Below are 25684 nucleotides of genomic sequence, written 5' to 3'. Positions count from 1 at the left end.
ACCCCATTCCCTGTCCCTGGTGCCAAAAATGTTGGGGACCACTGCTCTAGGACATGTGCAGCACTTCTGTCCTCCTTGGCTTGACTTAGTCATATTCTCAAGGGTCACTCTGCTGCCTGCCGCTTCCTCTAGGAAGGCCATCCTTGATCAACCTCCCACTAGACTTTGGGACTCCCCAGACACCTGTTCATATTCTTGCCACAACCTGAAACACTGACAGTATAATCATCTATTTCATTGTTTGTGAGTTCTATGGGCAAGGATATTATTTCACTTATTTCATCCAGAATCCTAGCACATCATAGGGGTTTACTAGGATTTGTAAATGACTGGATGAATATTATAAACAAATGAATGGGTAGCTTTGAGTTTTTTGTGTCTATAGCCTCTTTGCTCCTCAGCAGAGAGTCCAGTGTAAAGATAATGCATCTTACTCTTCTATCTGTCCTTTACAGGGCCTTGACCAGAGCAAGTGCTTGATACTGTGTTATTGATTGATTCCGATCAAAATGTATTCTTGATTGAAGAAATTTCAGATGTTTCTGATGGTATTAACCTGAGGGCTCTGAGTTCTAATAACGTAGACCAAGAATCCATTTTAAAACTGTATCCCTTACAATTCTAGTCCCCAAATCTTTTAACATACTGGACTGCTCACTGTTTTCTGACAAGACATACACTTGAATATCTCTGAGGTTTTATCTCTGCTGCTATCTCTACCTAGAATGCCACTTCCCCTTCTGTCCAGTTAGAAAACTCTTCTCAGGCCCCAAGGTCCAGCTAAGACCCCCTCACCAGCCAGATTTCTACTGGAATTTGCGCCCATTTCTATCATAGTATTTTCTACACTTAAATCAATGTAGTTGTTTAAGTGTTGATCCCAATGTGCTGTGAGGTCCTTGAAAACAGAGTGATATCTCACTGAACTGTACCCCAGTGTCTAGAGGTTATCCTGGGCCTAGAACATTGAAATTATCAATAAGAATGAATGTTTGACATTCAGCTGGACCAAACCAGAGCTGAGGAGGTCACCCACAATGACTACAGCTTAGATTCTTTACTTTCAGAGCCATTTTCCAGAAAAATTAACTGACACACACAAAAGGCAAATGGCCAAGTTCAAGAGCATAGAGTAAGTTAGTGAGGAAGGCAGAACAAGAGCTGAAGCCTCCAGACCCCAGCCTGATGCCTTTCCACTTGTCAGCCCCAAGAGGGTCAGCTTAGTAATTTACCCACCTTCCTTATTACTGGGGCTCAGCTCTCCAGGGACTGAGTGAAGGGTCTGGTTACCTAAGAGTCCGTACCTTCCTTTGATGCTAGGAAGCAAGCAGCTCCTTGTCCCAGCCAGATGTGTCCTCCCTGGGGATGCTGCAGGCAATCGTGATTAGCTCCCTCTCAATTTTCTATGAAATGCAAATGTGTTCCACTAGCACACCAGTGACATCCATTGTCTGCTCTGTGCAGAGGCCTATAATGTCAATTAAATGCCAAAGCTCACTAACAGGTGTGCTGATTGCCTCTGCAAAATGATGTACTGGAGCAGCGCTCCAAGTGTGAAGTAGACAAGAAAGAACTTTCGGTTCCTCCACGTCCCCATCCTCAGCTCTGTTATTAGCTTTTACTTTTGGTCCTTGCTGCCAAGAATTAACTTTTTCCCCTAAAAACAAAATCAGAATCGTGCTTCATATGTGCAAAATACACCAGTAATGTTTCTGATATTGAACGCCCCTCTCACTACTGCCCCACTGCAGGGCTGACCCTGAGGTTTTTCTCTAGCTCCCCTCCCCCCAATCCAACCACCCCACTCACAGGTTACTGAGTGATCTTCCTGAGGAGGAAAAGCTCTCAGTCTGTCATTTTCCTACTCAAAAGCTTTCCGTGACATCCCATTTTCTGTTCAATTAAATGCATATTCTTCAGATGGGCACCCAAAACCTTCTGTCTATTGGCCCCATATTATTTTTACAAAATAATCTCCCACTGCACATCAGCCGACCATGAATCTTGTACTCTACTTTTCATGTCTGCTTCTTCAAGCAAAATTCTGTCTAAAATGCCTTTTCCTATGAACTCAGTCCAGTGAAATAACCCTTCTTCCAGAGCTACTTCTGTAAAAAAACATTGTTAGATCTCCTTAATCAGAATTCTTTCTCTTTCCCACAAATCACAAAGTTATCAGTGCAGAATTATCGATTTTTGAGCTTTTCCTGCACAGGTCAGACACATGCCAATTGCCTTATTTGCATAACTTCATTTCATCTTCACAAAGTGAGATAGTCACTTTCATTTCACAAATGGGGAAACTGAGTCTCTAAGGGATGAAGTAACTGGCCCTAAGTCACAGAGTTAATAAGAGGCAGAACCTAGTATTAACCTCAGAGAGGGGGCAATTGCAATGCATAGGTTCTGATCCTGTATAGTATGTGCTGGCATCTTGAGTAGACTATTACTGATTACCATGTACATGAGGATTCATTTCTGTGACTACCTCTAATATCAAATTATAAATTCACCTGCATATGCCTCCTGTTCAAAAGCAGAAGCTCAGAAATAGATGTTGTTAAAATTTTTGATCCAATTCAATCTGTCCTGGAAGGAACATGTCTGTCCCTGGATCTACTTTTTACTTTAAGAGTGTCTATAGATTTGTTGCATGAAAATGTGGATTTAAATCCTCCTGGCATAGAGGCTGGGATCAGTGGTCATATTTATATCTAACGTCTATATGACTGGGAGCCACAGGGGTGATTTATTTAATGCTTACAGTCTGTAAAATCAAATGGTGTCAGCCTAAACTCATTAGAGCACTATCGCCTTTGGTTTCTGCACTCCACTAGCTCAGGATCCTACCCAGAGAAAAACTTTGCTCATTCCTGCTGCCTTCTGAGGTCTGGCTTCCTTCCCCCAAGTCATAGTCACTATGACAGGCCCTGCTGCTCACAGATGGAGCTGCAGAGAAGTCTGCCCAAAGATAATTTTCATTTCAAAGCTCAAACATGAAAAGCACTCCCTTGCTGGGTAAATGAACCCACTGTTTTCTTGTTAAATCAAGCTCTTTTGAAGAGAAGCTGGAGAAAGAAGCTGGCAGAGGAATTGGGGAAAGAGGAAGTGGAAAACAAAACTTTAGTAGCTTTTTCTTTTTTTCAATTTTTCGGCTAAGCTCAACTTGGTTGAGTAAATGAACTATGTTTTCCCAAGATGCATTGAGAAAGGTGAATAGTGGGCAGGGCTTGTTTAACCATAAGGCCTGGGGTCTGTGACCCTTGATCTGATTGAAATGGCTAATTAAACTGCTTAATACAACACCTAGACCACTGCAGTAGTTTGGACTTCAATTGCGGGGGAAGTTCAGAAGCATCCATCTTCCTTTTGTAAAAAAAGTAGAAGTTCAACTTTCTGGTGATCCAGATCCATGAAGCAGCAATTTCTTTGCTGCTTCCAGAAAGCTGCAAAAGGAAAAAAAAAAAAAAAAAAGCTGGAAGTTTTTCATAGTGGGCAAGGGACAGATTCTCCCTCCCTTGAATCCCTGAATCTGCCATCTCTTCTACAACGAGCAGAAATGATTCTAATGGTTAAATGATTAGTAGAACTAAGCTACTCAGTTTCCTGACTAAGAACAGCCTTTTTCTTTCTCTGAGAATATCTGCATCTTCAGATGGTTTTAAGAGGACCCCGCATACAATCAGGAGAAATGCAGGAGAGCAGGAGTGAAGAAAAGAACAATATCCAGGCAAACTGTGCAGCTGGGCATCCTGATGCCCAGAAAACAGATAGAGAGAGGTCTTCTTCGCCCTTACAGATGATGTCTGAGACTCTACTGAGGTTTAAGTCCTGTGATTCTGAGGACACACACTTATTACTCCTCAGATAAACAACAACAAACTCTTTCCACTATCATTTGACTCTTTTCCTTGGTCTTAGTAACAGGAGACCTCTAATCAGTTAGGACCTCAGGGTTTTAGAAAATGCTGTTGCTTCAAATGTTCTTGTGCAGCCACTTTCAGTTGTCTACCCCTTTCTTGCTGACTGAACCCATTCTTCCCATGGCTGTGAGGGAGATATGAGAGTACACACACACACACACACACACACACACACACACACACACACAGACTGGCTAGGGTTGGACCATTGCTAAGGGTTAGAGTGGACCTAGAACTAAACTCCTAATACCCAATGCATTTAAAGGGAACCCTGGACTGGACCACAGGGAAACTTAATACTTCATTAGTTTTCCAGCTCTATTTTACCTCCATAAGTGCTAAAATCCTAATCCCAAATGTTAAAAACACTCTGGGTGATTGCAAAGAAAAACAAGAGAAAAATAGTAAGACCTCCTTCCATCTGGGAACAAACCCAGCTCTCCTCACTTCAATTATATGGAAGACAATTAGAAAGATGAAAGAAAAGAGGCAGAGAAAAGGATGGCTGGACCTGTTCCCACTATAGTCTCTGTACCAATTATCAGTGAGACCAAATGTATTGAAGAGGAGGAAGGAAGGTAGGTAGAGGTGGGGAGACCACCTTCTCTCTGGATTGTACTCCGGACCTTCATGCTTTGACAGTACAGAAAAGAATGTCTCCTCCATGTGCCCTCCTCACGATACACTGTGATTCTACTCTCTAGGGAACTAGGCCAATCAGTGACTTGAAGATGACTGGTGACATTAATGTCCCTCTCTTTAAGGCATGATATGGAGGGCAATGAAAGAGCCACATTAAGAGAGAAAAAATATCCTGGATGTAACTGTGACATAATGTTATACAGAAGAAAATAGGAAAATTGAGGGGACGAGAAGAACAGTGGAAGAAATGTGTCTGAATGTTCAGAATACAATTTAAAAATGGGCAGGACACATACTGTTTCAAATATCACAGCCTCAAAGACAGTTTGAAATAGTGGAAAAAGCATAGGCGTTAGAGTAAAGCAAGACTGCTGGTTCTGAATGTGTGGTAAACATATTCCATTTTCCTTTGTCTGCTAATAAAAAAAAAAAAACTGGACAAAATGTGTAAGTCATCAGTAGAAAACTCTGGAAGGTGGAGAAAAGAAGGATGACTGGCTAGGGACCTTGGGACTTGAGTAAGGACAAAGCACCACTCCTGGGTAGAGCCTCTGGGCACAGTTCTGATTTCCACTCCACTCCTGCAGTAACTAGATGGTACCTTCCCCCTGCCCAGTCAAAGCCAAGGAACTGTAGGGTGGAGTCCTGTCATCTAGGTAACACACAAGTTAAGCAGACCAGAGTATCACTTCATAGACTGTAAGCACTAAATTTGATATTTAAACCACAAAAGGGAGCTAGGACATGAATCTAAACCTAAACAGGATGGCTACCTACTTGTTATGGACTAAATATTTGTGTCTGCCCAAAGTTCATATGTTGAAACCCTATCCCTCAATGTGATGGTATTAGGAGGTGGGGCCATTGGGAGGTAATTAGGCTTAGATGAGGTCATGAGTTTGGAGCCATCATGAATGGGATTAGTGCCCTTAGAAAAGTTGAAAGAGAGCTTGCTTGCTCTCTTTGTTCTCCACCATGTTGAAGTTGACAGTCGGCAACTTGGAAGAGGACTCTTACCAGATCCCAGCCGTGCTGACATCCTGATTTCAGACTTCCAGCCTCCAGAACTCTGAGAAATAAATTCTTGTTAATTTTAAGCAACCCAATTTATGGCATTTTGTTATAGAAGCCCAAGATGATTAAGGCACTACTAAAATAGAAGATATAGATAGGAATAGGGGTCTTACAATACTCAAAATGTCCATGACACAGTCCAAAATCTTCATTATACCAAGAAACAGAAAAATTTTAACTTGAATGAGAAAAGACAATCAATACCAAGATGACACAGAGGTTGGAATTACCATACAAGGATTTACAGACAGCTATAATTAAAATGCTCCAATGATCAATTCCTTGAAACAGCAACAGCAAACTTCTGCAAAGAAGAGAAGACATGAAGAAGAATCAAATAAAATTTTAGTCCTAAAAAATAAAATAACTGACATAGAGTTAAAAACTTCCAGAGTTTGATGCAGCTACTTAAATAATCTTGTGATTCTGTTAACATAACAACCTTTTAGAATTCTAGCTTTATGAATTCCTCTCCCTGAGCCTGGGTTTAAAATGAGGATAATTCATAATGTCTCAGAGATAATTTAGTAAAAGAATGAAATACTATCAAACAACAGTTTTTAAAAGGGTATTAATGTGGCTTCAAACAACAAAAACATTTTCTTTGCTCGTGAATTGAAATTTTGCAAAAACCTGACAGGGTTAGTCCATCTCTGCTCCATTTGGCTTCAGACAGAGTGGCTAGAAATTTGAGAATAGGAATCATCTGAAAGATCACTGATTCACACAGCTGGCACAAGGCTGGGATGACTCCAGTGGGTGAGAGCTGGGACTCTATGCAGTGTCTTCATGTAATCCCTCCAGCATGGCAGTTTCAGAGCAGATGAACTTTTCACGTGTATACTCAGGACTTTCAAGTTGTGTGTCCCAAGAAAGGCAGGTGAAAACTGCCTCATCTTTTTCTGATTTAGCCTCAGAAGTCATACCCCACACATCTGCTGTAGTCTGAGGAACACTCAAATTCAAGGGAAGGGAGTGTACTCCATTTGTGGATGCAGTAATGTCAACAAAACATTGTAACAGGAGCATTTGAGATGGGATATAGTGGTGTGACCACCTTGGAACATACAATCTGCCACAGTATGTGCAAGTCCTTTGTCTAATATTGTAAACCATGGATTGGCAAACTACAGCCAGCAGGCCAGTCCAGCCCTCTGCCTGTTTTATAAATAAAGTTTTATTGGAACACAGTCCAGCTCATTTATTTACATATTGCCTATCACAGTTTTCATATTACATCAACAGAGTTGAGTAATTATGACAAATACCATCTGGCCACAAAACCTAAAATATTTACTACTTGGCCATTTACAGAAAAAGTTTCTGACCCCTGTCTTTAATTGTGACATGCTTCTAAAATCTGCTACCTGCTCCTAGCGCTTCATAATATTTTCTCCATGTTCTATTGGATTTGGAATTATTTGTGTAAATGTTTAGGACCTTTGCTATGGATGCTTCTTCTGGTAAAAGGTGTTTTTTTATAACTCTTCGAATGGGTGGCTCCTTGTCAACATGAGGTCTCAGATCCTGTGTCATCTCCTCAGAAAGGCCTTCTCTGTTCACGCAATCTAAGGTAGTACCCCACCCTCATTCCCAGTTATTCTATCCCATTGTTGTCATTCATTTTCTTCATTACACATGTCACTATTAGAAATTGTTTTGTTTACTATCACCTCACTCTTCACAATAGTACAAGTTTACTAATAGTAACATCTGTTTTTTGTTTTTGTTTTGTTTTGTTTTTTAGAGCACCCTTGGGACATTAGGCTCTCACTTAATATCAGTAGAATTGAGAAAACATGTCAGTTTTGTCCCAACAGACTCTTGAATGCTCAGCAGAGTACAAGATATATAACATGTGCACTACAAGTAGCTTCCAAGCACATGGTCACTTGACAGGGCTCTTAGAGTCTGCATCACAGTGAATTCTAAGGAACATTCCAACAATCTCTGGATATTTTATGAGCTTAATTTGTATCTTCATTTATGTCACCAGCTGTTTGAGGACAGAGGTGGTGTGTTTACTTCTTTATGGTAATCATCATCATTGTCAACATTTCCATATGTGTCCAGTTTGTCTCAGCCATAAAATATAGGGTCAGGGTTGAGGCTGAGTGAAGACAAGCGAGTCAGGACAAGTAAGATGGATTTATAGCATGAATGAGTTCAAGTGCCATACCTGGAATTATTTTGAGATTTATCCAAGGCAGGTATAACAAACAATTTTTAGTAGCAGCCAGGAGATCCAGAAGATAAACTTCTCATTGTTTGTTTTGTTGTAATTCTTGATGAAAATGGTATTGAAATGTTTGCACTAGACCAACCTAAATGTATGGCTGGACTTCACAGCAGATTCAGACTTTATCAGTGTGTAAGATGATGGGTTGGTTGGATGAGACACATAAGCTTGGTTTTGAATCTTGGGTTTCATTAAGTTACTAGTCATGTGACTTTGGAAAAGTTGCTGAAACTTTCTAACCCCAGTTTCAACATCTATTAAATGGAGCTAAAATTAGTTCCCAGTTCCTGGGACTAGTGTGAGGAGTAGATGAACGTAAGCCAGACCACATTTACCCTTGATTGCATACATTAGCAAATGTGAAGTATCTTAAGAGATGTCCTGCACATAGTAGGCAGTATAAATAAGTAAACTGAATAGGAGTTAGTATCCAGTATTCCACCTGATATAAATCATACCCAGAAGGAATACATCTGGCATTTTTATATTCAGATGACAAGAATGCAAAATAGTTATTTGGCAATAAAGGAGAAAGTAATCTGGAAGGGAGCAGCTCTTTTAAACAGATAAAAATGATAATAATCAGAAAAGGACAAAGGTGAGCTTTTTTATTATCTGTCTTAAGTGAAAATTAGAAGGAAGACCACCAGTTTCCAGAACCAAATATTTTTCTCAACTCCTGTGTTAGAGAAAAGGAACTCAATTGGCAGGATTGTAATTCAGACTACATAATTAGATGTTGAATGATAATTAATCTTGGACCCTGAATAGGCTCCCCGCCAGTATGTTTCCTTCCTCTGTTCCAGTTCTCCAAAGCCCAGACTCCCTCCCAATCTCAATTCCAAAACCACTAATTTTAGTTTGGCTTAATTAATTTCCCCTCCAAAGTCTCACCTATTGCCTTTGCTCTTTGTTAAGCTTCTATTGAGTTTCCCCACTGATTATATTTGTTTCCTCAGAGCCTGGAGGAAGGATAGTAAGTGTAATTTCTCACCCTTTGCAACAATCTTCAAGGACGTGGAAGAGAGCCCCTCCCCCTTTTCATTTTTGCTAAAAATATGCATGAAATTGACATTATGCACATGTACACAGTTTGTAAAGGACTGCCAAGAACAAAACCCAAAGGAATGGATATGGTTTTATCTTAAGTTCTATTTTGGGTAAACAAGGTTGAACATGCTTCACTGGTTCCCACCCTCACCAATGACACCTAAATTATTCTTGGTCAAGCTCTTGCTGATCGATCCTCATGTGAGTCATGTAAAGGAGTCAGAAATAACAAGATTTGGACACTGACTGGAAAAGTGTTGAGAATTACCCCAGGTTTTTGCTTTTGTGCCAGGATGAATAATGAAGGCATTCTCTGAGAAGGGCAACATTGGACAAGAAGCTAATTTGAGGGGAAAAAATATTAGTGGGTTTAGTTTTGGAAATTTTGAGTTTGAGTTGCCTTTGGGATTTTAATAATCTTAACCTCAATTTATTTTCTTTACAGAAAAACTCCTTGAAAGAGATATTTATATGCACTGTTTTAGGTTAGGGTTCACTGAAGGAGACCACGGGAGGAGGATTTGTGTGGAAACGACTTATTAGGAAGTGTTCGTCAGGCAGATTCCCACAGAGGGTCACTTAGGCTCAGCCCCCCAAGGAGCCATAAAGATGGTATAAGCCACCAAAATCACCCGGAGTGTCCAAAATGGGGGATGGGCAATGAAACCCCAGGGCTTTTGCTTTTTCATTTTCCCTACTTTGTATGCTCTCCTCTTAGATTTCTGCAGGGCTAGCTCCTTACAATTCAGACCTCTACTCAAATATCATTTTCTCATTGACTACCAAACCTAAAATAGACATCTACCACTTCAACCACCATCACCACCACCTCTACTCCCACCCACACAGCCACCACCTCTTCCCCTGGCCACCATGATCGTTGCCACCTCCATTGCACCCACTGCCACCAACATCACCCTCAATGCTACCCCCCACCACCATGCTCACCACCATCGCCATCATTGCCACCAACACACACATCATCACCACTACTACCACCAGACCCCTGTTGCTGGTGTCCCCAGCTTTCACTACTTGATGATGTATTACATATCATCGACTTGTTTAGAGCTGTCTGTCCCTCCCCTCTTGAATATAGCCTCGTTGAGAACAAGGACTCATTTGCAGTTGTATCACCAGGGTTTCGAACATGCCTACCACATGGTTGGCATGAAAATGAATAGACTGGTTGCCTATTTAAAGAATCCCTAGTGAGGAACTAGAGAGAGATGGAATCACTATGGAGGAACAACCTGGGAGAAATGAGGAGGAAGTTGAAGTAAGAACCCAGGAAAAAAAGTGAAGTTACCCAGGGAAAGGGAAACCTCTCACGGTGCTGCCGAAGGTAAGGAGGTGTAGGTGGGATTTCAGACCTGACTGGCTCCATTTTCTCTGTGAAATAGGACGTACCTTAAACTTTTTGTCTACCTCAGCCCCAGATAAGCTCATTAAACATAGTCTAGGGAAACTTTCACAGTCTCTATTGGTTTCATTTCAGAATCTCATTATATGAGCTTATCAATTAATCCAGTGTGCTTCATTCATGTTTGACATAAAATGCATTTATGTCATTTTAGGTGCTTTAAACTAGAAATTTAGAGGGAAAATGAGATCCAGGATGGAGTCCTGGGGTTGCCAGTGTCTTGGGCTAACCAGCTGCAGAAAACCCTCTTGGAAGGCAGCGGAAGAGAAGCAGTTGAGGAAACACCTCTCAAAGCCTCACACCCTGACTTTGGCATCAGCAAAGCCATTTATTGGTATCATATTTGATCCCAAGAAGTAATGTATTTTGGAGGAAGGAATTTTAGATATTGACTGGGATGCCCACCTCCTAGTGGTCACGTTGTCTCAGGCTAATGATTCCTTGTTTCTGAGCTGCAGTTCTTTGGGTCTAAATGCCTGGTGAAGTAAGCTGGCCTCCATGGCCCCTTCTGGCTATTGGGTCCTTACAGCTCTACACACTTTCTACAAAAGAGGAAACGGGCTCAGGGACGTGAAGCCACTTGCCCAAAGCCACACAGCTCCTGAGCAGCATTTAAACCTAAAGTCCAGGTCTGCCCAGTTCTGAAGCCAGCCTCCTAACCTCCTGGCCACACTGCCTTCCATCCACCCAGCCACCACCAGGGCTTCAAGCAGAAAAGTCCACAAAATGACAGCTGAGGGTCCCAAGTTCCATGCTGGGTCTGTGGTCGAGAGGGAGGATGGTCCCCCTGGACTGGACATCTGCATTAACTTGCTCAAGCCTCCCTCCTCAGCTCTACCAATTCTTCATTCCACCAAGATGTGCCAGGCTCTACATTCCAGCCCCTGGTGGCAGTGCTTAGGTAAAAACTGTCAAATGGTTCAGTGACCCAGGAAGAGAAAGGCAGGGAAAGGGGCAAGAAGGTAAAGGAAATGACTGAATGAACACAGTGCCAGATTAGACTAAAGGCCTTTGGGACCCCACCATGACCATCTTTGGGGAGCAGTGTGGCCAGCTGCCATTGGTCTCTGAGCACAATTGACTTCACTCCTGCTTGCTGCTTCATGGGTGGGTGGGCGGGCAAGGCCATTCCCCTCTCCATGTCTCAGTGTTCTCGCTATAAATGGGAAGAAAAATATCAACCTCACAACATTATAATATGAATGAGAGGGGGAAAAAAAAGCTTACACAATGTCTAACACCCTATATGTGTTTGATAAGTGGTGGTCACTATTATCTTCCCTTGAACCGAGCAAGATGAGGCTCATTTGAAATGGTAGGAGTGCAATGAGCTATTTGCTGTCATGAGCAGAGGGATGTCTTTAGACAGATGGCAGCACCTTCCTGGGGCACAGCATCTCTTCCTGACACCCTGGCCTGACAGGGTACCACTGCACAACCCAGGCAGGTAATGCGGTAATGCTGATGGTTGCCATGGTGATGGAGTTCTGTATTTAGTCCAGCTTTGGTCATCCAGGACATACAGGATGCAGGTCAACAGCTCTTTGTTTGGAATGGAAATGAGGCTGTTAATGATGAGGGAGGCACAGGATAGTCAACAGACTCAGGACTGTCACTAACTCACTTGACTTTAGTAGAGCTTGGGTTCTTCCTCTGTAAAAGGGAAATATTAAAAATTTCCTTGAAGCGTTGTCAGGAGACTGAATTAGGTTGTGCATGTGATATCACCAAGGACAGTGCCTAAGACATAGGTGGCGCTTGTTGAATGCTGGTTCTCTTCTTCCCTTCCTGTTACTTTTCATGACATAAGAGGGAAAAAGGAGGATGAAAAGGAAGAGACTGGGAAAGAAGGATGAGGGAGAAGGAGGAAAGAAGAAAAGGATGAAGAACAAGAAGAGAAAGAAGAATAACCATAACCGCAGCAAAAACAATAGCATTCAGTGTGCCCACCCAGTGTGCTGTTGTTCCAGGTCATTTGTATACGTAGTTAACAATCTCCACTGTACTTGTTTACCATCGCTGCAGTAACAAATGATCACAAAGGTGGTGGCTTAAAAGAACACAAAAGTAATTATCTTTTTGTTCTAAAGGTCAGAAGTCTAAAAATGTGTCCACAGGGCAGTGTTCCTTCTTGGGCTATAGGGGAGGATCCACTTCCCTACCTTTCTAGTTTTTAGAGGCCACCCTCATTCTTTGGCTTGCAGCCTCCTGCACAAGCCCACCCCCATAGCCTCACTCTAAACTTTCTTTCCTTGGCCACATCTCCTTTTCTGACTCTGCCTCCCTCACCTCCCTTTTCACTTATAAAGGTCCTTGAGAATACATTGGGTCTACCTGGATAATTAGCAGTAATCTTGCATTTCAAAATCCTTAACTTAATCTCATCTGCAAAGTCTTTTTGACCATGTAAGGCAATATGTTCACAGGTTCTGGGGATTAGGATGTGGATTCTTTTGGGGGGGTGAGGGAATTATTATTCTACCTACCACATCCACGCAGGCTACAAGGTGGGTATTATTACTATTTCTTTTTAAAGGTTAACACTATTATAATAACAAAAATATGACTCAAAAAAATTAAGAAATTCTCCAAAGGTCACACATTTGTAAGTGCAAGAACAAGGATTCAAACCACACTCTATTTGACTCTGCAGCATTTGTTCTTTCAGTAGAATTTACTGGAGAGACTCAGTTTCCTCTAAGTCCAAAAGGGTTGTATTGAATGATCTTTGAGGGTCACCTTCTGTCTGATATTCTATGGTTCTCTGCTCAGGGGAAAAAGTAAAGGCTTAGTTCCAGCCTGTCTTGACCACTGTTTCTCTTCTCTGGCTCTAAACTAAAGGGGGAAAGTGAGAATCCTGGGGTTTCCACCTTAGAGAGTGATGGGGAGTGAGCATTTCCTAAGCAAGACTTTAGAAAAATGCAGAACAAGCTCTGCTTCTATATATATGACCTTGGAATAATAAATACAAAATCTGTTTAAGATGCTGAAATATTCTCCCATTGGGCTCTTCTCCTGGCAGCCCAACAGTCAAAATCAATGACAATCATGTTGGCGTTCTGCTAATTGAACCAAACAGGAGGTAACTGGTCTTGAGAAAGCTTATAATGAAGTAATTAGTTACTCCATCAATAGACGGAAATAATAATCACAGATTGTTAAAGTTGAAAATAAACTTTCTGATTATAGATGGAGAACCTGTAGCTCAGAAGTGTCTGACACCTGACACAGATGTTAGGGACAGAGCTGGAAAAAACACCTAGGTCTCCCGGCTGCTGGTTTAGGATTGTTTCCACAGGACCATCAACCTCTACAAGTTTGAACATGAATAGGTGGTTTCCTTGTAAGCTGGAACACCAGAAATGAAATGACATAGTGCATACGGATGACAGCCCTTGCTGCAGGTGAGGGATGGATTGCTGAAAATTCCAGAGTCTGTGTACAGCTGGGGAGAGTCTTTGGGTCACATGTATCCATTCACATGCCATCTGAAGAACTCACCAACACACTCAGCTCTCAACAACCACTTTTTTTCCTTTTTTTTTTTAATTTTAAGAATAATTGATTCTGACTAAACATAATTTGGAACATTTTTAAAGTTAAAGTAAAAATAAATCATCTACCATGAATTACACATGTTAATCACTATTAATACACTATTAATATTATGGAGAATTTCCTTCCAACATGTTTCTTCTCTATGTCTACTCAACAATTCTTTGCAGAAACCACCCCCTCCCTTTATATAACAGTAATAAACATCACTGTGGCCCAGTGGGCCTCACCCTACTCCCCCCACTTTTAAGTGAGCGTAATGAGCCCAAGTGATCTTTGCCTGGGCCACTGTGATTTGTTCAAACATGGCCATGTGAACCAAGCCCACCCACAGAAATCTTCTCTGGAAATTTTGTTAGAACTGTTGGGAAGGGTGTCCTTACTCTGAAACATGAGGTCTCTGCATCAGGTTGGCCATGGAGTCTCACTTTCATGTGGGGAAAAGTTGTCTGCCTGATGGTAAATCCAAGCTGAAACAAACAGAACTTGGGGAGGGGGTGGACAGAGGAGGGAAGGAAGCAGGGAGGGAGGGAAGGAGGAAGGAGAGAGAGAATCCTGAAAGCATCATTTCATTTGGATGCCTTTGCCTAACTTTGCTTGAAACTAGCTTTGTCCAATAGATTTCCTAGTTTTTATGACCCAATAAATTGTCTTTTGATTAAGTCAGCTTGAGTGTCTGTCACTTACAATTGAAAGAAAGAATTGGCATCGGGTTGGTATGTCCAAGGAGCAGATGCTCAAACATGAAACTGGCTAGTTGACGTGGGGTATAAAGCAGTGAGAGTGTGAGAGTCCCCCAGCCCCAAAGCAGAGGCTGAAAGTCCTTGTGCTAATGTGGACTTTATGTAGATATTTCATGCTGTACATAGAACTTTGTGCCCTGCTTTCTTTCACTTAGCATAATTATAGTGATAATAACACTAGTTTATAATTATTGTACATTGAGAATTGTGTATTCTGTATTTTCCAGGCATTCCCTCTTTTATCACTCAGCTCTTTTAGGTATGTGCTATTATAATCAGTATTTGCAGGCCTAAAGAAGTTGAAAAACATGATTAAATTCAAACAGCTAAAAAAGATTCTAACCCTATTGTTCTGGTGCAGAATAAGAATTCTTAACTACTGTTTATTTTTTTCTATTTCATAATCCTGTTTCTATGGATTACTTATTGTTTGTAAACATTTTTAACAGCAGCATACTATTCCACTGAGAACACGTAACAGTAAGTTTCCTCTTTGGGAAAAGGACACAAATGAAGCCATAACAAGAGATGGGCCGAGGCTGCTGAGACAAGTTTTGGATCTTGTTGGCAAAAATGTTGATCTTCCCAGGGAAAGCAGGTAACTTGTATCAGTTCCCTCCATCCTCACTTCCAGTGGCCCTGCATGGATAACAAGACATGTTGTAACAGCCAAGGGAGCCTTTACAGCTGGAGGTAAGGAAGGGAGCTAGTCACTCAACAAAGGTGTGTTGACACTTACTCTGTGTGACTGGGACTATAGCAGTGAAGTAAACAGCAGAAATTCTTGTCCTCTTAAAGCATTCATTCTGCTTGGGGGAGAGTTGGCTAAATCAATCAATCAAACAAACGTATGATGTGAAAGAGGTTGATAAGTGCTAAAGAGTAAAATGAAACAGGGAAAGAGGATAGGGAGGTAGAAAAGGTTGCAACTGAACCGACTCATCAGGGGAAGCCTTCAGTGTGGAGGTGACATTGGAGCAAAGACTTGAAGGTTGTGAGGGACTAAGCCATGTGAAAGAGAGCACTCCAGGAATGTGTTAAGGCAAACACAATGGCTCTGAAGCAGGAGAACGCCTCATGCGTTAGAGGAAGACCCAGGAGCCTAGTGTGGCAGGAATAGAGCAGGTGAGGAGAAGGTATTAGGATATATGAGTTCAGAGAGGAGATGGGGTCAAGAGCGGACATTTTGGGGCACTACACACCACGCCATGTGAGTACTTTGGTGTTTGCTTTGAATGAGATGAAAGGCCATTTGAACAGAGGAGTGGAATAATCTGACCTCGAGTTTAATAGTATCCCTCTGGTCCATGTGTGAGGAATAGACAGTAACAGGCAAACCAGAAGCAAGGAGACCAACTGAGAGAAATGACAGTGAGGCTTTCATTCTAGTAGGGGAAATAGACTAAATGGGGAAACATTATAACCCATTATAATACAATATGCTTTATGCTGAATATGTAACAACTGCTCATACAGTGTTCTTTGGGCAAAGAGGCTGCAATGCCTCTAGGTCACCACCACAACAGCCTCTTACAAGTCCATGTGCTTTCATGATGGTTCAAGTTCTCTCTGACTAATTGTCTACCATGCAACCAGTTTACAAATCTGATCATGTCTCTGCAACTTGTACCATCCAAGGACTTCCAATTGCTCATTGGATAAAGTCAATGCCTCATTCAGTATAAAAGGCCCTATAAGTTTTGTCCCCTGCATGACCCTGCAACCCTTCTTTAGCATCCGTAGTCCAGTCAAAATATACTTCATTCAAGTCCTCAAAACACTAAGCTGTCACCAAACTCCAAACCTCACATATGCTGCTACTTTTGCCAAAACACTGTCTTCCATCACCACTCTTTGATGAAATCTTACTAAATCTTTAGGTCTAAGATAATGTCACCCTTTCTAGGAGACTTCCCTGAACCTCCAGGCTATTTCAAGTGTTGTTTCCTATGTGTTCCCAAAGCACATCTTTCTTACTCTAAAATAATATTCATCACTGCAATACTCATCACTTCCCTCAAATTCCATATATAATAATTTGTTTCTGCTGCTGGGCTGTAAGCTCAGAGACAAAAAGGTCTTGTTTGCTGTTATAACTCTGAAACCTGTTAGAGGGATCCAAAAATTGTAAATCAGAAGAAGTATTTGTGGAATGAATGAATGATGGATACTCATCAATTGATTAAGCCGCCACTATTTGAGATGGTTAGTGGAAACGAGTGGAGATCAGGGGCTCTTGACTAGGATAGTAGCAATTTTATATATATTTTATATTTAGTATTAAACATGGATCGTACTCTCTAATATCTTTGTCAGATAGTAACTATTGTTGAAAATTAATAAACTCCATTTTCATCATGGAGCCAACAAAAAGCTTTAAAATAACACATATACACACATATGCACATGCACACACACATAAATATATTGCAATATTTCTTTTCTTCAAAAGGGCCCATCACAATCTGTCTACTTCATTTTAGCATTCTCGTTCCCAACATTCTCCAGTTTTGAGCAAACCACCACTTAGTTTTCTGATCATTCCATATTCTTTCATCCATCAGTGACTTTGCATCTTCCCATCAAATTTTCTCTTTCCAAAAGACGTTCCAACTACTTAATTTTATCACATTTCCTCCTTTTAGCTTCCTGACTTAATTCAACTGAAACTTCCCCATTCCTCTATAGAGCTCCTATAAATGGAAGTCCATTTTTTTCTCATCATATACTTCCCAATTTAGCAGAGTGCTCAGGACAGATGAGAATCTTAGAAAAAAACTGAATAAATAAAGTAAATAAAATGAAAGAATGAATGGATATGTGGTTGCATGGAAAGATGGATGGATGAAACAATGGATGCATGAATTAATTAATTAAATGAATGGATCTGTCCCATCAAAATCTCTCTGAATTGTGGTAGGGATGAGGGCACATATGTCTGGCCTCACCTCATTGGTTAAAAAATTAAATCTCAAAGATTTTATTACATGTGCAAGTGATCCAGCAACAAATGTCACAATGGGAGAAAATTCGTTTTCCTAAGTTGACTGAAGGAATCTGTGTTTCAGACTGAAATGTACAGCTTCTGCCTGACAACTTCAACAGAAGGTACCACTGAGTAAACATAAACTTCTCCCCCATTAAATCCCATATAACCTCGTACTTCAAAACACAGTGCTTGGGCTTCCCTGGTGGCACAGTGGTTGAGAATCTGCCTGCCAATGCAGGGGACACGGGTTCGAGCCCTGGTCTGGGAAGATCCCACATGCCGCAGAGCAACTAGGCCCGTGAGCCACAACTACTGAGCCTGTGTGTCTGGAGCCTGTGCTCCGCAACAAGAGAGGCCGCGATGGTGAGAGGCCCGCGCACCGCAATGAAGAGTGGCCCCCGCTTGCCGCAACTAGAGAAAGCCCTCGCACAGAAACGAAGACCCAACACAGCCAAAAATAAAATAAATAAATAAACAAACAAACAAAAAAAACACAGTGCTCTGGAAACTTTCTCCAGTGAGACTTATCCATGATTAAACATCTAATCCTCATAAATTCCCTCTCTACTGTGTCAGAATTTGGACTTGACACCCTCTAAGATTATTCCAAACTGAAGATACTGTCATTTATTACAGGCCCTGAAAAGGACAATGGGAGAAATGAGTCTTAGAGAGGAATCAGTCCGGGCCTAATCAGGAAAACAGAAGCCACACTAGGTATTTCAACAGAAATAAAAATTAACATTAGGAATTAGCTAAATAGGTGCTAGAGCTGAAAAAGCAAACAGGTAACATAGGGGTTGAACAGGCAGGAACTGCAGGCAGCAGCTGTCATCATAGGGCTGGGGACACTGCCTGCAGCTGCTAGGGCAGTTGAGATCCATTGCTGGGGCCACACTGAAAAGAATGACAAGAAAGTATATAGAGCTAATCCCTTGTCCTGTTCTGCTCCCAAGTCTTGCTCTAGCACCCTTTAATGGTAGATCCTAACAGCTAGCAAAACAGAAATATAGTTTGCAGGTTCCTAACCCTGGCATTAAAAGGACTACAGAAGAATGGATTTAGTGCTGAGTTGTTGAGAGATGATAGCTTAATTTAAGGTAAATCTAGGTATCTTGCTGCCTAACAACTTAGATTCTGGCAGTTGTATAAGGGAGAAAAAAATACTCTTCAATAACACTGAGATCCTGCAGAAGAACAGTTAATAAGCAAAATGCAAATGGGAGACCTGGAAAGAAAAATTAATTTCATATTCTTGGAATGACTTTGGCAACCAATAGAAAGAGACCCAAGTGTAATATACCAGACCTTAGAAAAAAGAAATGTTTACATGACATAAGTCATGCATCTATATAAAACAGCAATCTACATAAAAGAGAGTAGAGTGAAATCTGGTTCTTTCTGAACCATCTTTTACACCCAAGGCCCAAGAAATCCTCATCCCTACCCCCAGCTGGTCCAAAATGTTCAGTCATGCCCTGCTCTCCCTGAGTGACTTCTTCCTGCCCCCAAATCAAGTTCATATTAAACCCCATTAATTCATCAAACAACCCATGAGTTAAACACAGATTAGAACAAAACAGAATCAAGTTCTTTCTTTCATTAACCCAAGCTGATCTTCAGTTTAGAGAGGTGCTACTATGAGCACTTCCATGCTTTTTTCGCTGATAAGCATTATAAATCTTCATTTTCTCTGCTTGAATATGAATTATTTGATTTTCTACATAAGGGTGTAAGAGTGGGGGAAATGAACAATTTGAACAAAATGATCTTTGTATTTGTGACAAAGATGGAAGAAAAATTATAGTCTGCTGATATAAAACAATGACAGTATGTGATGAAAAGCTCTATGAAACCAGAAGCAACCATAGAATCTGATCAAATTTTTTTTTTACCAGATTTTTTTTTTTACAGGACTGAAGCAAAACAAAACACAGTATCTGTTTGGCTCATTTGTCATTGATCCATAGAAAATAGTACGGAATTTACCCAAATTCAATTTGTTGACACAATAGGCAAAACTAATTTAATTTTGTCTCCAAAATTAAGTAAGGGTTTGCGACACTGGATTCTTCTCATAAATAACATTACTATTTTCCCTTATTTTAACTACTCACAAGGGTCCTTCTTCCAAGGGTGAACATTCTATCATGGGTTATTGCAATTGTTTAAATGGGAGATGTTTAAAATGTTTTCTGTCTTCTTGGAATCCCAATGACTCTTCTAACACTGGCTCAGATATAAATAACCACAGCTGAATCTATAAATGAGAAGTGTAAATTACATCTCCAGATACAGGGAGTATTTCCCATCACACAACAATGTTTTCCTAATCTAAGAAATAATACTAGTAAGATAGTTCGTGGTTTCAAAGCAAGTTTTTCCATGCTTGGAAATCATTTGAACATAGTGTGATCTTAATTTTTAAAAGATCTGTTTTAGAAAATAAAATAAAAGATGATACGGAGATAATTGCTTTGGGATAAAATGTAAATATCATGGATTTTTCCAAGGTCATGACTTTCCCAATTGTTTGGTTTCTTATCTCAGTCCTGTATCTTAATTGCCATTTGCAGAGCATCTTTCAGTTATAATGCACTCTTATTGTATGATTTCATCATTTGGGTATCACAATAATATATGAGGAAAAAGTTACTATTATTCTTCTTTTGTGGGTGAGGAAACCAAAGCCCATAGATTAATTTCTTGACCAAGGTCATACAGCTAGCAAGAGGCAGAGCTGAGAATGGAGCCCAGGCTGGCCTGGTGCCAAAACTAATGCCTTTTCTTGAAACCTCTGTTGTGACCAGTCCCTGATCTCCATCTCTTTGTTAACCTCAGAAAACCTCCTGGAGAATTTTCCATGCATAAAAAGGTTTTCTAGTTTCATCCTCTGTAGATTTAGAGGACAGAGGCTAGTTCTTGTTACTCTCTACATCCACAGAGCCTAGCAGAGGACTGGAAACAGAGCATCCATCCATTAGAAAATCTCTGACTGAGGGATTGAGTTCCCTATTTAACCTATACTCATTAAGCCCTATTGGAGGGGGAAGCAGGAAACAGATATAAGGACCTATAGTCCAGTCCCTGGGCCCCAGTAGGGAAGGCAAAAGGGGAAAGGGAAGTGGGAAGGCATAGAGGCTGAGGATGGGGACAGAGAGTCCCAATGTTCCCCAGAGGAACCCTCGTGACATATGATGTCCATAAAACACACTCAAGTTTTGGTCAATTTCAGAGAGGACTTTATGGGACCAGGATAAGAAGAGTAGTCCTGAAATAAAAAGCCATCAGGAGCAGAATAGCTGGTACAGAATTTTCTGGATATCAGCAGAACTAACAAGAGGCAGAGGAGACACACATTCTTAAAACTAACTTGTTCTACTCTCAGACTGTCAAATTTTACATCTTTAAAGATATTTATGTGGAATTCGTTGGTCTTAAAATCAATACTAACTAGCATCCATTGAGTTATTAATCTGGGTCAGACACTCAGCTATATGTTCTGTCTGTGTTGCCTCATTTAATCGTCACAACAATCCTATGTAGTAGTTATCATTATTCTCCCTTTTATAGGTGAGCATGATGAATCTCAGAGAGGTAAGTAACTTGCCCAAAGTCACAAAGCAATAATTTTCTAAGCATCAGCTTTCTCTTCTGTATAACAGAGACTATCACAGCTCCCTATTGGGCTTGATGTCAGGATGAAAAGAGAAAATGTTTGTATTGGAACAGAGTCCTGCATACAACAAATAACAGGTCTTCACTTGGTTATTTAAAGCAAAAAAATTGGGTATGGTATGAATGCAGGTGGCTAAAGTCCCAGTTTTACCAGCCGAATGTAAGAGTTCAAACACTTGTTCTGACATCTTCATCTGTATGCATTATCTTGCCTCTGTAAATTGCCCCTGGTTCCTTTTCTCTAGGTGCTAATAATAGTAATGAAATATGCCTTGTAGAGCTATTATGAGAATTAAAATTGATTATGCATTTTGGTAGGTAGAATTCCACCAAGGCACCCATGATCTCTGTCCCCTGGTGTTATGCCCTGTGTGATCTCCTGAGTGTGAATGGGACTTGTGACTTGCTTCTAACCAATAGAATATGTCAAAGATGATAGGCTGTCACTCCCATAATTAAGTTCCATTATATAAGACTTTATTTTAGCAGAGGAGAGAGATTTCCCTGCTGGCCTTGCAGGAACAAACAGCCGTGTTGTGACTTGCCTCTGGAGGGGGCCATAAGTCAGGAGACTGCAGGCAGCCTCTAGGAGCTGAGCACGGCCAGGGTCTTCAGTCATAAAGTTGCAGGGAAATAAACTGAGTGAGTTTGAAAGCAGATTCCTCCCTAGTCGAGCCTCCAGTTGAGACCACAGTCCGGTCAGTACCTTGGCTGCAACCTCATGAGTCCCTGAGCAGAGCACTCAGCTCAAACTCCTGACCCACAGGATCTGCTTTAAGCTAATAACTTATGTTAATTTTATATTCAGCAAAAGACAACTCATGTTTGCATATAAAGCGTTTGACACAGAGCCCTGCACGTGCTAAGCCTTCAAAAAATATTAGCTGTATTTTCTACATATATCAATAAACAAATGTTTATAAAGATTTTTACTTACGTATATTATATCTTTACAAATGACTACTTGAGTACAGTTATTGGATCCATGCCTTCTATATACTTAATGAGAAGATCTTCTTAGAATTTCCATAGTTAACTTCTCCTGAATAAGGTCTAGAATTACAGAATTCTACTAGAGGCCCTGTTCAGCTGTATTGTAACAAGGTCTCAGAGAGGATGTGGGTGTGTAAGATTCAACTATATCTAAAATATTAAGGCCTTCAACAAAGAGGGATTCTGTGGAGTAGAGGTGGGTGGGAACAAACTGTACATAATAAGCCATGTTATTTCTTTTTAGGTTTTCATCATATTATTAAATTAAATGTCAATTTTGGGCAGATTGAATAACAATAGCAAACATTCAGTTTAACAGACATGATACAATATGCACATACTTTTAAGAGTCTCTCTAACAGCTAGGTGGAATTCAGCCTGACACAAATTCATAAACACATATTATATAACCTGCTTAGTGGGTTATTAAAGAATGAGGCTGGATTTATCTGGCAATTATTCAATGAGTGAAAATAGAATGCCTTCAGAATGAAGGCTTCTCTAAGGCTGTTGATGTTTGGGGCTTCTCCCTAAGACTCCAGGCATCCTTAGAGAAGCTGTTGGCATAACAATGGACACTTTGACAGAAGCACCAAATGACAAGCCAAAAGGAAGTCTCTGTTTTGCCCTGTCCAGAGTTCTCCTTGGTTACAACACTGAATGAGGACTCCATTTACACTGACTTTCCATACCTATTCTTGCATGTTTTCATTATACTAATGCTAAAAGAAGAAGAGAACTTTGTAAAATTAACTCATCCATTCTTTCAATAAATAACTTATTGAGTACCTATGATAAGTCAGGAAAAATAAGCACAGAAAACTCTAAAGAAGTTTAGTTGATTCAACTAATCTTACACACTTGGAAAGCAGAAGAGTTAGGATGCAAACCCATGGTTCAGCTCTGTTAAGCTGCTCCTGACATGTCTTCTGACCATAAAAGAATTTACTTGTTTCTGTCACAACGATGTAATTGCAACTTCAAGGGGAGCAAGATTTGGTAAGAAAGAATTAGCTCCAAAAGACAAATGATGACTTGTTATCCTGAAGGGTTTTGCCTAGAGCTGTAACCATCATCTGGGATGTATAGAGGTATGCTCCAACCCCAATACTCAACACTGATGGCCCCAGAGAGTATAACAGAGAAGCACCTCACCATTTACTGTCCAATGATTTTCAGATTGACCAATCCCTCATGTTGGGATTTTTGTTTATAATTGTATCACTCTATTATGGACGCTTGCTTTGAAGTGTGATCTCCGAATATATTTTCTTAGAAGGCTATTGGGACCCAACAACAACACAAAAATCCCATACCACTTATTTCAAGGTCTTTACAATATTCTATTCTTTGTGCTAGCTGTACTGACTTTTCATTCTTTTATTCAACGAATGTCGATAGAGCACCTCCTATTAGGGGGCACAGTCAGGAAGGAATTGATTTCCACTTGGCAAGAATAACTCTCAATCACTTCCCCTTGTGTTGTATGCATCTCCCATCTCTTGCCCTCAGTCTTTGCTATAAGTTGTTTCTTATTTCTGTCGCAGTGCCCTAGCAAAAGCATTCTGTTATTTTCAGATATTGTACACAGATTAACACGCCTGGCTACACTGACCAACTAAACAGGCATGGAGAAGAATAACCAAAAAAGTAGGGACTCTTGAATCCATGGCATGTAAAGGTGGCCATGTAGTTGCGTGACTAATAAGATTGGCTCTGCCGCCAGAGCACATGGATTTGAAATCAGGCTCTGCCACTCAATAGCGTGCATGATCCCAGGCAAGCTACTCCACCTTACCTTGTCTCTAAAAGGAGAATAATAATAATAGTAATAATCATCTCATAGGGCTATTGGAAGAATAACAAGTGCTAACATAAATGAAGAGCTTAGCATGGTAACTGACATTCGGTAAGCACTCAATAAGTGTTAGCTATTGTTATTATAAAGAATATTAAGTATTTCTATCCAAACTCTCCATCTCTTTGTATAGCATGTGAATTAACTTTCCCTAGGACATTTGAAAGAACTAGCTTATAAAACCTTCTATACTTGGTGCTTTTTGTAGGAGCAATTCCAAAGTCATTATCATAAACATGGATTACTATTTTATTATCAGGGTAATAAGAAACAAATGCTATTTTTAAACTAAGATTTAAAACCTGTATAGGTTTTCTTATTCTGACTCCTTTTCCTCCTCATCTTCACAGTTAAAATTTGTTGATTCTTTTTTAAGTTCCAGGCCCTATGCTAAGTTCCCTTTCCACTCTGAGTCCTAGCTCTTGAGCCCCATTATGTGGCTTTGTATTCTGGTTCTTCTACATCTTATCTATGAGAACATGGAGAGGTACCTAGCTCTCTGTGCCTCAGTATTCTCATCTGTCAAATGGGGAAAAAAGTTGGGCCTAGTGTTATCAGGCCAACATATTATTTTGCACATATAAGCTCCCATTAAGTCCTAGCTACTTTTATTACCCTGAGAGCATAAGACAATTTTAGACATCATAGCTGTTCAGTTAAGATATGTTGAATTTACATTCTATGAGCAACAGGAGTAAGGACTCAGAACTAGGAAATCACAGGGTGGATTGTAAGAAATAGAGAGTTCCATGTATGTGGAGCATGTGTTACTCCAGCCACGAAGGCCAAAACTCTCTCCCAGATGTCAGAGCACTCCTGCTCCCAGGCGTAACCCAAAAGCCAGACCTCTCCAGTTCACTTGGCAACTAAGGCCAATAAGCCACCTTAATTTGGAAAATTCCATTCACGTTCCTGGTCTCTGGCTCTCCACATGTCCCCAGGGGTTTCTGTGCCAGCCTTGAATCCCAAATGTTGAAGAAGAAGAAAGGAGGGAATGGAAAAAAAAAAAAAAATAGGTAGAGGAAAGGTCAGAAATTTAAACTGAATTGTTTGGTAATGGAAAGTCCCTTTCAAGTCTCTTTAATTCTTTATTTGGATTCCATTGAGTGTGTGCCAAGAGGGAAAAAGGAAAGGTTAAATCCTTCTATCAGATCTGGCAAAGGAGCTCAGTCAAGCAGCTTAAGAGACGGATTAGCTCGCCTGCAATGCAGAAGTGTTAGTATACAGGATGCCAGCGGGCCACATAGACCCCCTCCTGACCGGCCTTGGCATCCCCTGGCCCTCGAAGGGGACCTGCAGGAAGAAATTGGCCCACAAGGTGACAGACCCCCAAGGAAGTGCAAAATGGTCCCTCTGCACAGGGGTGAATGGGGCCTTAGGTACATTCACCCTTTTGAGAATGTGATAAAGCTTCATATCCTCCCAGAAAAATACTCCGGTTATACAAGATTTTGCCAAAAACCTCAGGGGATTCAAGGACCTCATGTAACCCACTCACAAACTCCTGCCTTAAAACT

The 25684-nt window shown here is 40.7% G+C and overlaps 1 protein-coding gene across 5 annotated transcripts in view; it reads right to left on the bottom strand.

Moving 5' to 3' along the window:
* LOC309660907 (uncharacterized protein) overlaps positions 1 to 25684 on the bottom strand; it is a 404218-nt gene that overhangs the window by 237707 nt on the left and 140827 nt on the right. Inside the window, exon 3 of one of the 5 annotated variants that reach the window (XR_014263696.1) lies at positions 118 to 11507. The exons of the other annotated variants lie outside the window; for them this stretch is intronic. The gene's annotated coding sequence lies outside the window, so the exon portion shown is untranslated. Of the gene's footprint in view, positions 1 to 117; positions 11508 to 25684 lie in introns of those variants that run through there. 5 annotated transcript variants of the gene reach the window in all.

The sequence above is a fragment of the Balaenoptera physalus genome (genome assembly GCF_965194825.1).
Source record: "Balaenoptera physalus genome assembly, chromosome: 5".
NCBI classification, from domain to species: Eukaryota; Metazoa; Chordata; class Mammalia; order Artiodactyla; family Balaenopteridae; genus Balaenoptera; species Balaenoptera physalus.
Note: the sequence above shows the minus strand (reverse complement) of the source record. Positions and strands in the feature narration are given on the sequence as shown.